Source organism: Triturus cristatus, chromosome 10 (assembly GCF_964204655.1).
Source record: "Triturus cristatus chromosome 10, aTriCri1.1, whole genome shotgun sequence".
NCBI classification, from domain to species: Eukaryota; Metazoa; Chordata; class Amphibia; order Caudata; family Salamandridae; genus Triturus; species Triturus cristatus.
In genome coordinates, this window is record NC_140593.1 from 1,154,333,199 (window position 1) to 1,154,345,693 (window position 12,495).

Consider the following 12,495-nt stretch of genomic DNA (forward strand, 5'->3'; position numbering starts at 1 on the left):
CTCCTTGCAGGCTCCCCCTCCCTCAATGCCCCACTCCTCCCTCCAGAGACCCCCGGCAGCTGTCCCACTCAGACCGCACCAGCTGCTCTCTAAAAGAGGGGGATCGTCTTTATTCCCCCTTTTAGGACCCCTTCCTTTACAGATTCGAGGCGGGGGGCGCAGGGGGGCCGACAGGACTTCCCCTGGGTGGGAGATGCCAGCAGCATAGAGGGGAACAGCTCCTGGTTCGCGGAGTTTCGCGGATTCCCCGTTTCTCCCCTGCTCTCCTGGCTGGATGGTAGCGGCCGCAGCCTGGGAGGTGGGGTGGATCGGGGAGGGATGTGCAGGCGCTGCAGAGGGAGAGGAGGCGGCAGAGGAAGAGGAGGAGGCGGCGAAGAAGAGGCGTCCGCTGATTAGCAGGCCCGGAGGAGGGGCAGCAGCAGCGCTGGTGGACCCCGCGGTGTCATGGCCGGCTGAGGTCCCGCCGGCACCTTCAGCCCCACCATGGCTGAGGATTACTGGGACACGCACGGAGCGCCCGCCCCGCAGCGCTGAGCACCAGGGGCCCCGGGCCCGCAGGCCTCCCGTCCAGGGTAAGCGAGCAGCTGATCGTCCGTTCCTCTCTCGGCGCAGGGGATGCGGGCAGAGCGCCCACTGCCAGCGACGCTACTGCCCTCCATTAAAGAGCTCGAGTTTCACAGGTTCATGCGTATCTCGGACAGAACAGGGGTTTGCTTTGTATTCTGGGACATGTAGTGCCCTATCTCACTACATAAACAGGACTACAAGTCAAGAAAGGCAGGATAAAAACATGCGCGGATGCAATGCTCAAACATTGTCAATGGAAGCTCTGCTGTTTGTGCAGGAGACTTTTTCCAGGAAAGGTAGGAAGCGTGCACTCTACCAACCTGACCAAATCACAAGTGAGACAGGAAGAGTGCACTCAACCAACACCCCCCACTGCCCAGATCACAAGTGAGACTGGAAGAGTGCACTCTACCAACCCTACACGCCCTCCATGTGCAGGCAGAAACCCCACCACTGCCTTCCCTGTGCAGGGCAGGAAGACTGTCCACCACCAACACTGCCTTTCTGCTATCCATGTGCATTGCACATATCACAAGTGAGACAGGACGAGTGCACTCTACCAACCTGACCAAATCACAAGTGAGACAGGAAGAGTGCACTCTACCAACACCCCCACTGCCCGATCACAGGTGAGACAGGAAGAGTGCACTCAACCAACACCCCCACTGCCCAGATCACAAGTGAGACAAGAAGAGTGCACTCAACCAACACCCCCCCACTGCCCAGATCACAAGTGAGACTGGAAGAGTGCACTCTACCAACACCCCCCACTGCCCAGATCACAAGTGAGACTGGAAGAGTGCACGCTACCAACACCCCCCCCCCCCCCCCCACTGGCCAGATCACAAGTGAGACTGGAAGAGTGCACTCTACCAACGCCCCCACTGCCCAGATCACAAGTGAGGCAAGAAGAGTGGACTCTACCAACACCCCCCACTGCCAAGATCACAAGTGAGACAGGAAGAGTGCACTCTACCAACACCCCCACTGCCCAGATCACAAGTGAGACAGGAAGAGTGCACTCTACCAACACCCCCACTGCCCAGATCACAAGTGAGACAGGAAGAGTGCACTCTACCAACACCCCCCACTGCCCAGATCACAAGTGAGACTGGAAGAGTGCACTCTACCATCACTCCCCTACTGCCCAGATCACAAGTGAGATAGGAAGAGCGCCCTCTACCAACACCCCCACTGGCCAGATCACAAGTGAGACTGGAAGAGTGCACTCTACCAACCTGACCAAATCACAAGTGAGACAGGAAGAGTGCACTCTACCAACACCCCCACTGCCCAGATCACAAGTGAGACTGGAAGAGTGCACTCTACCAACCCTACACGCCCTCCATGTGCAGGCAGAACACCCACTACGGCCTTCACTGTGCAGGGCAGGAAGACAGTGTCCACCACCAACACTGCCTACTGCTATCCATGTGCATTGCACATATCACTAGTGATACTATACAAAACGAGAGCAATCCCACTGCCCAAGAGACAGGGTACCTCAAGTATGTGAGAAAAATAATTCTCTTGGGTATAGTTAGCCACTTTGTCCTCAAATATATAGTATCAAATAATGCATATAGCAATCACTCTTATATCCAATTGGAATTATACACATCCTGGTATTAAACCAGCATCAAGCTAAAATGTGGATCACCAAATAACCGCGTATGACTAAATGATAAAGAAACTGAATCAGTTAAAAATTATCACAATTTATTAACAATTATATAATCAATTATCTACATCAATGATAGTTGGCAAATTCATATAGACCTCATAAAATAAAATACACCAAAAACATATAAACATACATAAAAAAAATTAGAGAGCAAGAATGTGATGTGAAATCAATATATTCATCAAAGAAAGGTATAAATCCAGTGTAAATCGATATATAGGGATCATTTAGTCTATTATTTTCACAATAGATCTTGATATGAAACAGTTCCTGGATTTTATAACCAATTCTCAATAGCACAGGCGTCGACGCGTTTCGGTGGTAGTTGCTTATATAGGTTCCACCTTCATCAGGACAAGAATAATAAAATCTCTCCAAACTTTCATAAAAGCATAAAATAACCCCTTCTATGGGTTAGATTCAATCAGAGGAACAGACTTATTGCTAGTTCCTATTACTAATGGAATATCTTGGTCCATCGGTTTGTTCAAACTATTGGGTCCTCAGTGTTCTCACTGTGGTATGGAATATATGTACATCTATAAGTATAAATCCAACCAGATTATTTAGAGGTAATCTCAGAAATGTACCAATATGTTATATTTGTTGATGGAATCTTCTTGTGAATAGTAAGTATTCCACTTCAACCTTCGTAACTTGATTCGGAATGATCCTCTCGAATACCACTACGTCTTCCTGTGCGTTTCGTGACCGGGTAAGCCCAGATCACAAGTGAGACTGGAAGAGTACACTCTACTAACCCTATACGCCCTCCATGTGCAGGCAGAACACCCACTACGGCCTTCACTGTGCAGGGCAGGAAGACAGTGTCCACCACCAACACTGCCTACTGCTATCCAGGTGCATTGCACATATCACTAGTGAGACAAGAAGAGAGCACTCCACCAACACCCCCCACTGCCCAGATCACAAGTGAGACTGGAAGAGTGCACTCAACCAACACCCCCCACTGCCCAGATCACAAGTGAGACAAGAAGAGTGCACTCCAACACCCCCACTGCCCCGATCACTAGTGAGACTGGAAGAGTGCACTCTATCTTAATTATTTTTAATTTACAGAGAAATAATTTTGTAAGTGGCATTCCTGAAGAAGGCAGGTTTCTGCCAAAACGCGCGTAGAAAAACGAACAATTGCCACATCTCTCATTGGTGCATTTTTCACTTTGATGTATAAATAGTGCAATCATCTTATCATAACTGGAACACTGTTTCTTGTTGCTCCTTTGAAATTATCGCATCCCAGACGCATAGATCATTGTGAATGTATGTATGGGTAAATGGACGAATGCAGTATGTATGTAGATTGAAAGGGTGATTTCTCTGTTACAAAAAAGAATATACTGAATAATCACTGGAGATAGTATTTAATAAAATATATATTTGTATTTTTCTAATTTTGAGTTATGGTCTCTTCTCTCAAAAATATTTACATTATTTATATTTAAACATGTGTTGAAGTTGCCCTAGGAACTTTACAGTATATACAGAGTGCACTCTACCAACACCCTCTACTGCCCAGATCACAAGTGAGACGGGAAGAGATCACTCTACCAACACCCTCTACTGCCCATATCACAAGTGAGATAGGAAGAGTGCACTCTACCAACACCCCCAATGCCCCAATCACTAGTGAGACAAGAAGAGCGCACTCTACCAACACCCCCACTGGCCAGATCACAAGTGAGACTGGAAGAGTGCACTCAACCAACACCCCCACTGCCCAGATCACAAGTGAGACAAGAAGAGCGCACTCTACCAACACCCCCACTGGCCAGATCACAAGTGAGACTGGAAGAGTGCACTCAACCAACACCCCCACTGCCCAGATCACAAGTGAGACAAGAAGAGTGCACTCTACCAACACCCCCACTGCCCCGATCACTAGTGAGACTGGAAGAGTGCACTCTACCAACACCCCCACTGCCCCGATCACTAGTGAGACTGGAAGAGTGCACTCTACCATCACTCCCCTATTGCCCAGATCACAAGTGAGACTGGAAGAGTGCACTCTACCAACACCCCCACTGCCCAGATCACAAGTGAGACAAGAAGAGTGCACTCTACCAACACCCCCACTGCCCCGATCACTAGTGAGACTGGAAGAGTGCACTCTACCATCACTCCCCTATTGCCCAGATCACAAGTGAGACTGGAAGAGTGCACTCTACCAACACCCCCACTGCCCAGATCACAAGTGAGACAAGAAGAGTGCACTCTACCAACACCCCCCTCTGCCCAGATCACAAGTGAGACAAGAAGAGCGCACTCTACCATCACTCCCCTATTGCCCAGATCACAAGTGAGACAAGAAGAGTGCACTCTACCAACACCCCCCTCTGCCCAGATCACAAGTGAGACAAGAAGAGTGCACTCTACCAACACCCCCCCACTGCCCAGATTACAAGTGAGACAAGAAGAGTGCACTCTACCAACACCCCCACTGCCCAGATCACAAGTGAGACAGGAAGAGTGCACTCAACCAACACCCCCCCTGCCCAGATCACAAGTGAGACAAGAAGAGTGGACTCTACCAACACCCCCCACTGCCCAGATCACAAGTGAGACAAGAAGAGTGCACTCTACCAACACCCCCCACTGCCCAGATCACAAGTGAGACAAGAAGAGTGGACTCTACCAACACCCCCCACTGCCCAGATCACAAGTGAGACCGGAAGAGTGCACTCAACCAACACCCCCACTGCCCAGATCACAAGTGAGACAGGAGGAGTGCACTTTACCAACATCCCCACTGCCCAGATCACAAGTGATGCAGGAGGAGTGCACTTAACCAACACCCCCACTGCCCAGATCACAAGTGAGACAAGAGTGCACTCTACCAACACCACCCACTACCCAGATCACAAGTGAGACAGGAGGAGTGCACTTAACCAACACCCCCACTGCCCAGATCACAAGTGAGACAAGAAGAGTGCACTCTACCAACACTCCCACTGCCCAGATCACAAGTGAGACAAGAAGAATGGACTCTACCAACACCCCCCACTGCCCAGATCACAAGTGAGACAAGAAGAGTGGACTCTACCAACACCCCCCACTGCCCAGATCACAAGTGAGACAAGAAGAGTGGACTCTACCAACACCCCCCACTGCCCAGATCACAAGTGAGACAGGAGGAGTGCACTTTACCAACACCCCCACTGCCCAGATCACAAGTGAGACAAGAAGAATGGACTCTACCAACACCCCCCACTGCCCAGATCACAAGTGAGACAAGAAGAGTGGACTCTACCAACACCCCCCACTGCCCAGATCACAAGTGATGCAGGAGGAGTGCACTCTACCAACATCCCCACTGCCCAGATCACAAGTGAGACAGGAGGAGTGCACTCAACCAACACCCCCACTGCCGCAATCACTAGTGAGACTGGAAGAGTGCACTCTACCAACACTCCCACTGCCGCAATCACTAGTGAGTCTGGAAGAGTGCACTCTACCAACACCCCCCCCCACTGGCCAGATCACAAGTGAAACAGGAAGAGTGCACTCTACCAATACCCCCACTGCCCTCCATGTGAACGATACGTCAGAACCCAGAGAGGAAAACAGGCCCCTTCACTAACACTCCCTGTGCACTCCCTCTGCAGAGGATCGCTTCAGAGAGGCAGCAAAGGGCCCCTTACCAACATGCCATCTACTGCCCACTCTGTTTCAGACCTGACAGAGGCAGGCAGAGAGTCCCTTACCAACATGCCATCTACTGCCCCCTCTGTGCCAGACCCCTGACAGGCAGGCAGAGGGCCCCTCACCAACATCTCATCTACTGCCCTCCCTATCCCAGACGCAAGAAAAGCAGGCATAGGGCCCCTCACAAACATGCCATCTACTGCCCAATCTGTGCCAGACCTTGCCATATGCCCTCTGCCTGCTTCTGTAACATCTCATCTACTGCCCTCCCGTCTATTGCCCACCATGTGCAAGGCACCTGAGAGGCAAGCAGAGGGCCCATCACCAACATGGCACGTACTGCCCTCCCTGTGCAAGACCCCAGCGAGGCAGGCAGAGGGCGTATCCTCAACATCCACTCTACTGTCCACCACTTGACAGACCTCGGGGGTGGGGCATCACCACCACCACCCCCTCTACCGCCCCCACCCCCGTGCCTGACTGCACAGAGAGGCAGGCAGCGGGACTATCACCAATACCTACTCTACTGTCCACCACGTGCCTGGCTCCAGAGAGGCATGCCCTGTGCCCACTAACTGGACCCCCATTTGTCCTCTTCCTACCCCCTTGTCCCCGAGAGGCAGGCCCAGGGGAGGGGTGCCCAGCTGCCCAGTCCAGAGGAGAAGCAGACCACCCAGGTGACACAGCCCCAAATCACAGGGAAAGCAGGCAGTGTCGCGCTCCCCCAGCTCACAGGCAGACCACATGAATGCAGGCAGCGTGCCCCTCTCTCTACACCCCGTCAAGCAGGCACCGTGCGTGTTTGGTGGTGGGCGCGCGGAAGTCGTGACTCAGACCCGCGAAAAGTATTTTAACAATGACGGGCGTGCAGCTCCGCTGTTGTGTGTGAGGTATTTAAGAAGGAGGGCGCGTTACAAGCAGGAGAGAGAGAACGGGGATGGAGCCCCCAACCGTGAGAGGGGTCCGTTGCCAACGCTACCCGGCCGCACCCCATCTTTCTGTGCAGTACACACAACAGGCAGACAACACTCATGCCTGCAGCGCCAAGGAGGGCCGGGGTGCTCGAGCAAGTCTCTATGCCAGTGTGCACGCCAGCCCCCCCCCCCCCACCAAACATGGTAGTAGGCTGTTCTCACAATACCCATAGACGGGGGGAGGGGTGCGGGGGGGGGGGGCAAATGTACGGCATGTCGGTGATATTCTGTGTATGTGGAGAATGGTTACTGCCCTGGCAGCTCCTGAGGCACAAGCTCGTATGCCCCTGAAACCCACAACCCTGAGGGGCGCTTAGTGCATTAGAGAAAACACGGGGAAGGGGGGGGGGGGGGGGGTTCTGGGTGGTAATAACATGGGGAGGAGGGGGCAAGTGTACGACATGCCAGGAGTGATATTCTGTGTATGTGGAGAGAGGTTACTGCCCTGCCAGCTCCTGTGGCAGAGGTGGGTATATCCACAACCCCGTGATGCGTCTAGTGCAAAAGAGAAGACATGGGGGCGGGGCGGGGTTCTTGGAAGCAATAACATGTGTGACCATTAACGGGGGAGGGGGGAGAGTGGGCTTCCCGGGGGTCTGTAACCCGTTCTGAGTGATGGCCCTGTCGGATGGAGGAGAAATGCACAGGGGGTGGACATCCGGCTTCGGGTCATAAATTAATGAGTGGGTAATTATTGGGGGGGGGTTTAAAGCGCCGACTTGGCGCCTTTAGAGAGAAGTGGGAGGAGTTAAAGAGTGCCGTGAGATGAGCAAGGAAATAAACATAGAAGAGGAGGGATGGGTGAAGCTGGGCCTGCAGCGGAATGTCACAGGAAGCCAGAGGGATGGGTGAAGCTGGGCCTGCAGCGGAATGTCACAGGAAGCCAGAGGGATGGGTTAAGCTGGGCCTGCAGCGGAATGTCATAGGAAGCCACCAGAGGGATGGGTGAAGCTGGGCCTGCAGCGGAATGTCACAGGAAGCCAGAGGGATGGGTGAAGCTGGGCCTGCAGCGGAATGTCACAGGAAGCCAGAGGGATGGGTGAAGCTGGGCCTGCAGCGGAATGTCACAGGAAGCCAGAGGGATGGGTGAAGCTGGGCCTGCAGCGGAATGTCATAGGAAGCCACCAGAGGGATGGGTGAAGCTGGGCCTGCAGCGGAATGTCACAGGAAGCCAGAGGGATGGGTGAAGCTGGGCCTGCAGCGGAATGTCACAGGAAGCCAGAGGGATGGGTGAAGCTGGGCCTGCAGCGGAATGTCATAGGAAGCCAGAGGGATGGGTGAAGCTGGGCCTTCAGCGGAATGTCACAGGAAGCCGGAGGGATGGGTGAAGCTGGGCCTGCAGTGGAATGTCATAGGAAGCTAGTGGGATGGGAGAAGCTGGCCCTGCAACGGAATGGTATCAGAAGCTGGCCTTCTGCGACCTGTCAGAGGCCACCCTTTCCCTCTCTGCCCACCACAGTCCCAAGCCACCTCCGGTGCACTGGGGTCCTTGGCCGTCAGCTGACATAGCCCACGGCCCTATTACACCACAGCCATGTCACTGCCGAGGTCAATCATTATGCCTAGTCCTGTCACTGCCCCCTCAGTCATGCCCACTGTCCCTAGTCCTCTCTGCATCCCCGTCCTGTCCCCTCTGAGCCCCTCCCAGCCCTGCCTTTTGTCAGTCTTGTCTGATGTCACTGCCACAGTCCGGCAGGCCGTCACTGCCACCCCTCCCTGTCCTGTCACTGCCTCCGAGTCCAGTCAGCCCTCGCTACCCCGGGTTCTGCTTGCTGTCACTGCCCCCGTCCTCTCTGTTCGCTCTCACTGTCCTGTCTTTTGTTACTTGTCGTGCCTCGTCCTGCTGTCTCTGCCCTCTAGTCTAGTCTGCTGTCACTGCCCTCTCTCAGGTCTCCTTCTATCATTGACCCCCGGATCCTCCCTTGCACCCCGCCGGTAGGAGCCCCCAGCCCTCCCGGGTATCGCATTCACAGAGGACCGAGTGGTGTTGTCCCGGGAGACCGGTTTGTTGTCTACAGGCTCGGGGTGGGCAGGGATGCCTGTGCTGGGAAGAGCATGAGGGGGCGGGAGGGCGTCAGGGGGAGAGGTGGAGTTTCTTCGCCACTCTCCAAATCCTTCCCTCTGGCTCCTGCCAGCTGAGCTCGCCAATGAGCAGTCGGGACACACGGAAGCGCCGAGTGCATGCTGGGAGCTGTAGTTCTGCTCCCACACAAAGGGTCAGCGTCACCCCGGAGTTAGCGGACCCGTCGCGGGAAGATCTGAAGAAAGGCGCACAATTCAGCTGGTGAGAGCCGAAGGGCAGGGCTCGGCCACGTGGTCGGGGGTGGGCATTAATACTATTGTGGGGCAACCCTGGGATCTGCAAGCCGGGTCAGAGGTGCATGCGCTGAGGCATCTGCGCACTACGAATGGAAACGGTGTGCTGCAGGGCAGGATGGGGGTGCTCTGCTAGAGCCGTAACGGGGGGTGTGCGCAGGCCAGGACTGTCATGCATTGGTTGAGCTGTGGGGGTAGTGACCTGGCTGGAGTTTAAATGGCATGCCAGGACTGAGGTGCAGGATTAGAGCTGTCTGTGACTATGGCAGGCGCTGTATGCCAGGACTGAGGTGCCTTGCAACGCCGAGGTGCATGATTAGAGCTGCCTGTGACAATGGAAGGCGCTGTATGCCAGGACAGAGGTGCATTGTAGCGCCCCGGTGCAGGATTAGAGCTGTCTGTGACAATGGAAGGCGCTGTATGCCAGGACTGAGGTGCCTTGCAACGCCGAGGTGCATGATTAGAGCGGTCTGTGACAATGGAAGGCGCTGTATGCCAGGACTGAGGTGCATTGTAGCGCCCAGGTGCATGATTAGAGCGGTCTGTGACAATGGAAGGCGCTGTATGCCAGGACTGAGGTGCATTGTAGCGCCCAGGTGCAGGATTAGAGCTGTCTATGACAATGGAAGGCGCTGTATGCCAGGATTGAGGTGCATTGTAGCGCCCAGGTGCAGGATTAGAGCTGTCTGTTACTATGGAAGGCGCTGTATGCCAGGATTGAGGTGCATTGTAGCGCCCAGGTGCAGGATTAGAGCCGTCTGTGACTATGGAAGGCGCTGTCTGCCAGGACAGAGGTGCTTTGCAACGCCGAGGTGCAGGATTAGAGCTGTCTGTGACCATAGAAGGCGCTGTATGCAAGGACTGAGCTCCCATGCAGCGCCGAGGTGCAGGATTAGAACTGTCTGTTACTATGGAAGGTGCTGTATGCAAACACAGAGCTTCTTTGCAGCGCCGAGGTGCAGGAATAAAACTGCCCTTGACTATGGAAGGCGCTGTATGCCAGGACTGAGGTGCCTTGTAGCTCTGAGGTGCAGGATTAGAGCGGTCTGTGACTATGGAAGGCGCTGTATGCTAGCATTGAGGTGCCTTGTAGCGCCGAGGTGCAGGATTAGAACTGTCTGTGTTTATGGAAGGCGCTGTATGCCAGGACTGGGGTGTCTTTTATCACCGAGGTGCAGGATTAGAACTGTCTGTGTCTATGGCAGGCGCTGTATGCCAGGACTGAGGTGCCTTGGCAGCGCCGAGGTGCAGGATTAGAACTGTCTGTGTCTATGGCAGGCGCTGTATGCCAGGACTGAGGTGCCTTGCAGCGCCGAGGTGCAGGATTAGAACTGTCTGTGTCTATGGCAGGCGCTGTATGCCAGGACTGAGGTGCCTTGCAGCTGTTTTTGACTATGGCAGGCGCTGTCTGCCAGGACTGAGGTGCCTTGGCAGCGCCGAGGTGCAGGATTAGAGCTGTCTGTGACTATGGAAGGCGCTGTATGCCAGGACTGAGGTGCCTTGTAGCTCTGAGGTGCAGGATTAGAGCGGTCTGTGACTATGGAAGGCGCTGTATGCTAGCATTGAGGTGCCTTGTAGCGCCGAGGTGCAGGATTAGAACTGTCTGTGTTTATGGAAGGCGCTGTATGCCAGGACTGGGGTGTCTTTTAGCACCGAGGTGCAGGATTAGAACTGCCTGTGACTATGGAAGGCGCTATATTCCAGTACTGAGGTGCAGGATTAGAGCTGTCGGTGACTATGGAAGGTGCTGTATGCCAGGACTGAGCTCCATTGCTGCGCCGAGGTGCAGGATTAGAGCTGTCAGTGACTATGGAAGGCGCTGTATGCCAGGACTGATCTCCATTGCAGCGCCAAGGTGCATGATTAGAGCTGTCAGTGACTATGGAAGGCGCTGTATGCCAGGACTGAGCTCCTGTGCAGTATCGAGGTGCATGGTGAGAGAGGTTGTGACTATGGAAGGCGCTGTATGCCAGGACTGAGCTCCATTGCAGCGCCGAGGTGCATGATTAGAGCTATCAGTGACTATGGAAGGCGCTGTATGCCAGAACTAAGGTTCCTTGTAGCGCCAAGGGGCAGGATTAGAACTGTCCTTGATTCCGGAAGGCGCTGTATGCCAGGACTGAGGTGCCTTGTAGCGCTGAGGTGCAGGATTAGAACTGCCTGTGACTATGGAAGGCGCTGTATGCTAGGACTGAGGTGCCTTGTAGTGCCGAGGTGCAGGATTAGAACTGCCTGTGACTATGGAAGAAGCTATATTCCATTACTGAGGTGCATGATTAGAGCTGTCAGTGAATATGGAAGGCACTGTATGCCAATACTAAAGTGCCTTGGCAGCGCCGAGGTGCATGATTAGAGCTGTCTGTGGCTTTGGAAGGCGCTGTCTGCCAGGACTAAGGTGCCTTGCAGCGCCGAGGTGCAGGATTAGAACTGTCTGTGACTATGGCAGGCGCCGTCTGCCAGGACTGAGGTGCCTTGGCAGCGCCGAGGTGCATGATTAGAGCTGTCTGTGGCTTTGGAAGGCGCTGTCTGCCAGGACTAAGGTGCCTTGCAGCGCCGAGGTGCAGGATTAGAACTGTCTGTGACTATGGCAGGCGCCGTCTGCCAGGACTGAGGTGCCTTGGCAGCGCCGAGGTGCATGATTAGAGCGGTCTGTGACTATGGCAGGCGCTGTCTGCCAGGACTGAGGTGCCTTGCAACGCCGAGGTGCATGATTAGAGCTGTCAGTGAATATGGAAGGCGCTGTATGCCAGGACTGAGGTGCCTTGCAGCTGTTTTTGACTATGGAAGTCGCTATCTGCCAGGACTGAGGTGCCTTGCAACGCCGAGGTGCAGGATTAGAACTGTCAGTGAATATGGAAGGCGCTGTATGCCAGGACTGAGGTGTATTGCAGCTGTTTTTGACTATGGAAGGCGCTATCTGCCAGGACTGAGGTGCCTTGCAACGCCGAGGTGCAGGATTAGAGCGGTCAGTGAATATGGAAGGCGCTGTATGCCAAGACTAAGGTGCCTTGGCAGCGCCGAGGTGCAGGATTAGAACTGTCAGTGAATATGGAAGGCGCTGTATGCCAGGACTGAGGTGCCTTGGCAGCGCCGAGGTTCAGGATTAGAACTGTCAGTGAATATGGAAGGCGCTGTATGCCAAGACTAAGGTGCCTTGGCAGCGCCGAGGTGCAGGATTAGAACTGTCAGTGAATATGGAAGGCGCTGTATGCTAGCATTGAGGTGCCTTGTAGCGCCGAGGTGCAGGATTAGAACTGTCTGTGTTTATGGAAGGCACTTTATTCCAGT

The 12,495-nt window shown here is 54.1% G+C and overlaps 1 protein-coding gene across 2 annotated transcripts in view; it reads left to right on the forward strand.

Moving 5' to 3' along the window:
* Positions 1 to 305: 305 nt before the first annotated feature.
* Positions 306 to 12,495, forward strand: part of CDK16 (cyclin dependent kinase 16) — a 254,848-nt gene continuing 242,658 nt past the window's right edge. Inside the window, exon 1 of one of the 2 annotated variants that reach the window (XM_085629509.1) lies at positions 306 to 572. The gene's annotated coding sequence lies outside the window, so the exon portion shown is untranslated. The remainder of the gene's footprint in view (positions 573 to 12,495) is intronic. The other variant, XM_085629510.1, reaches the window with a different exon arrangement.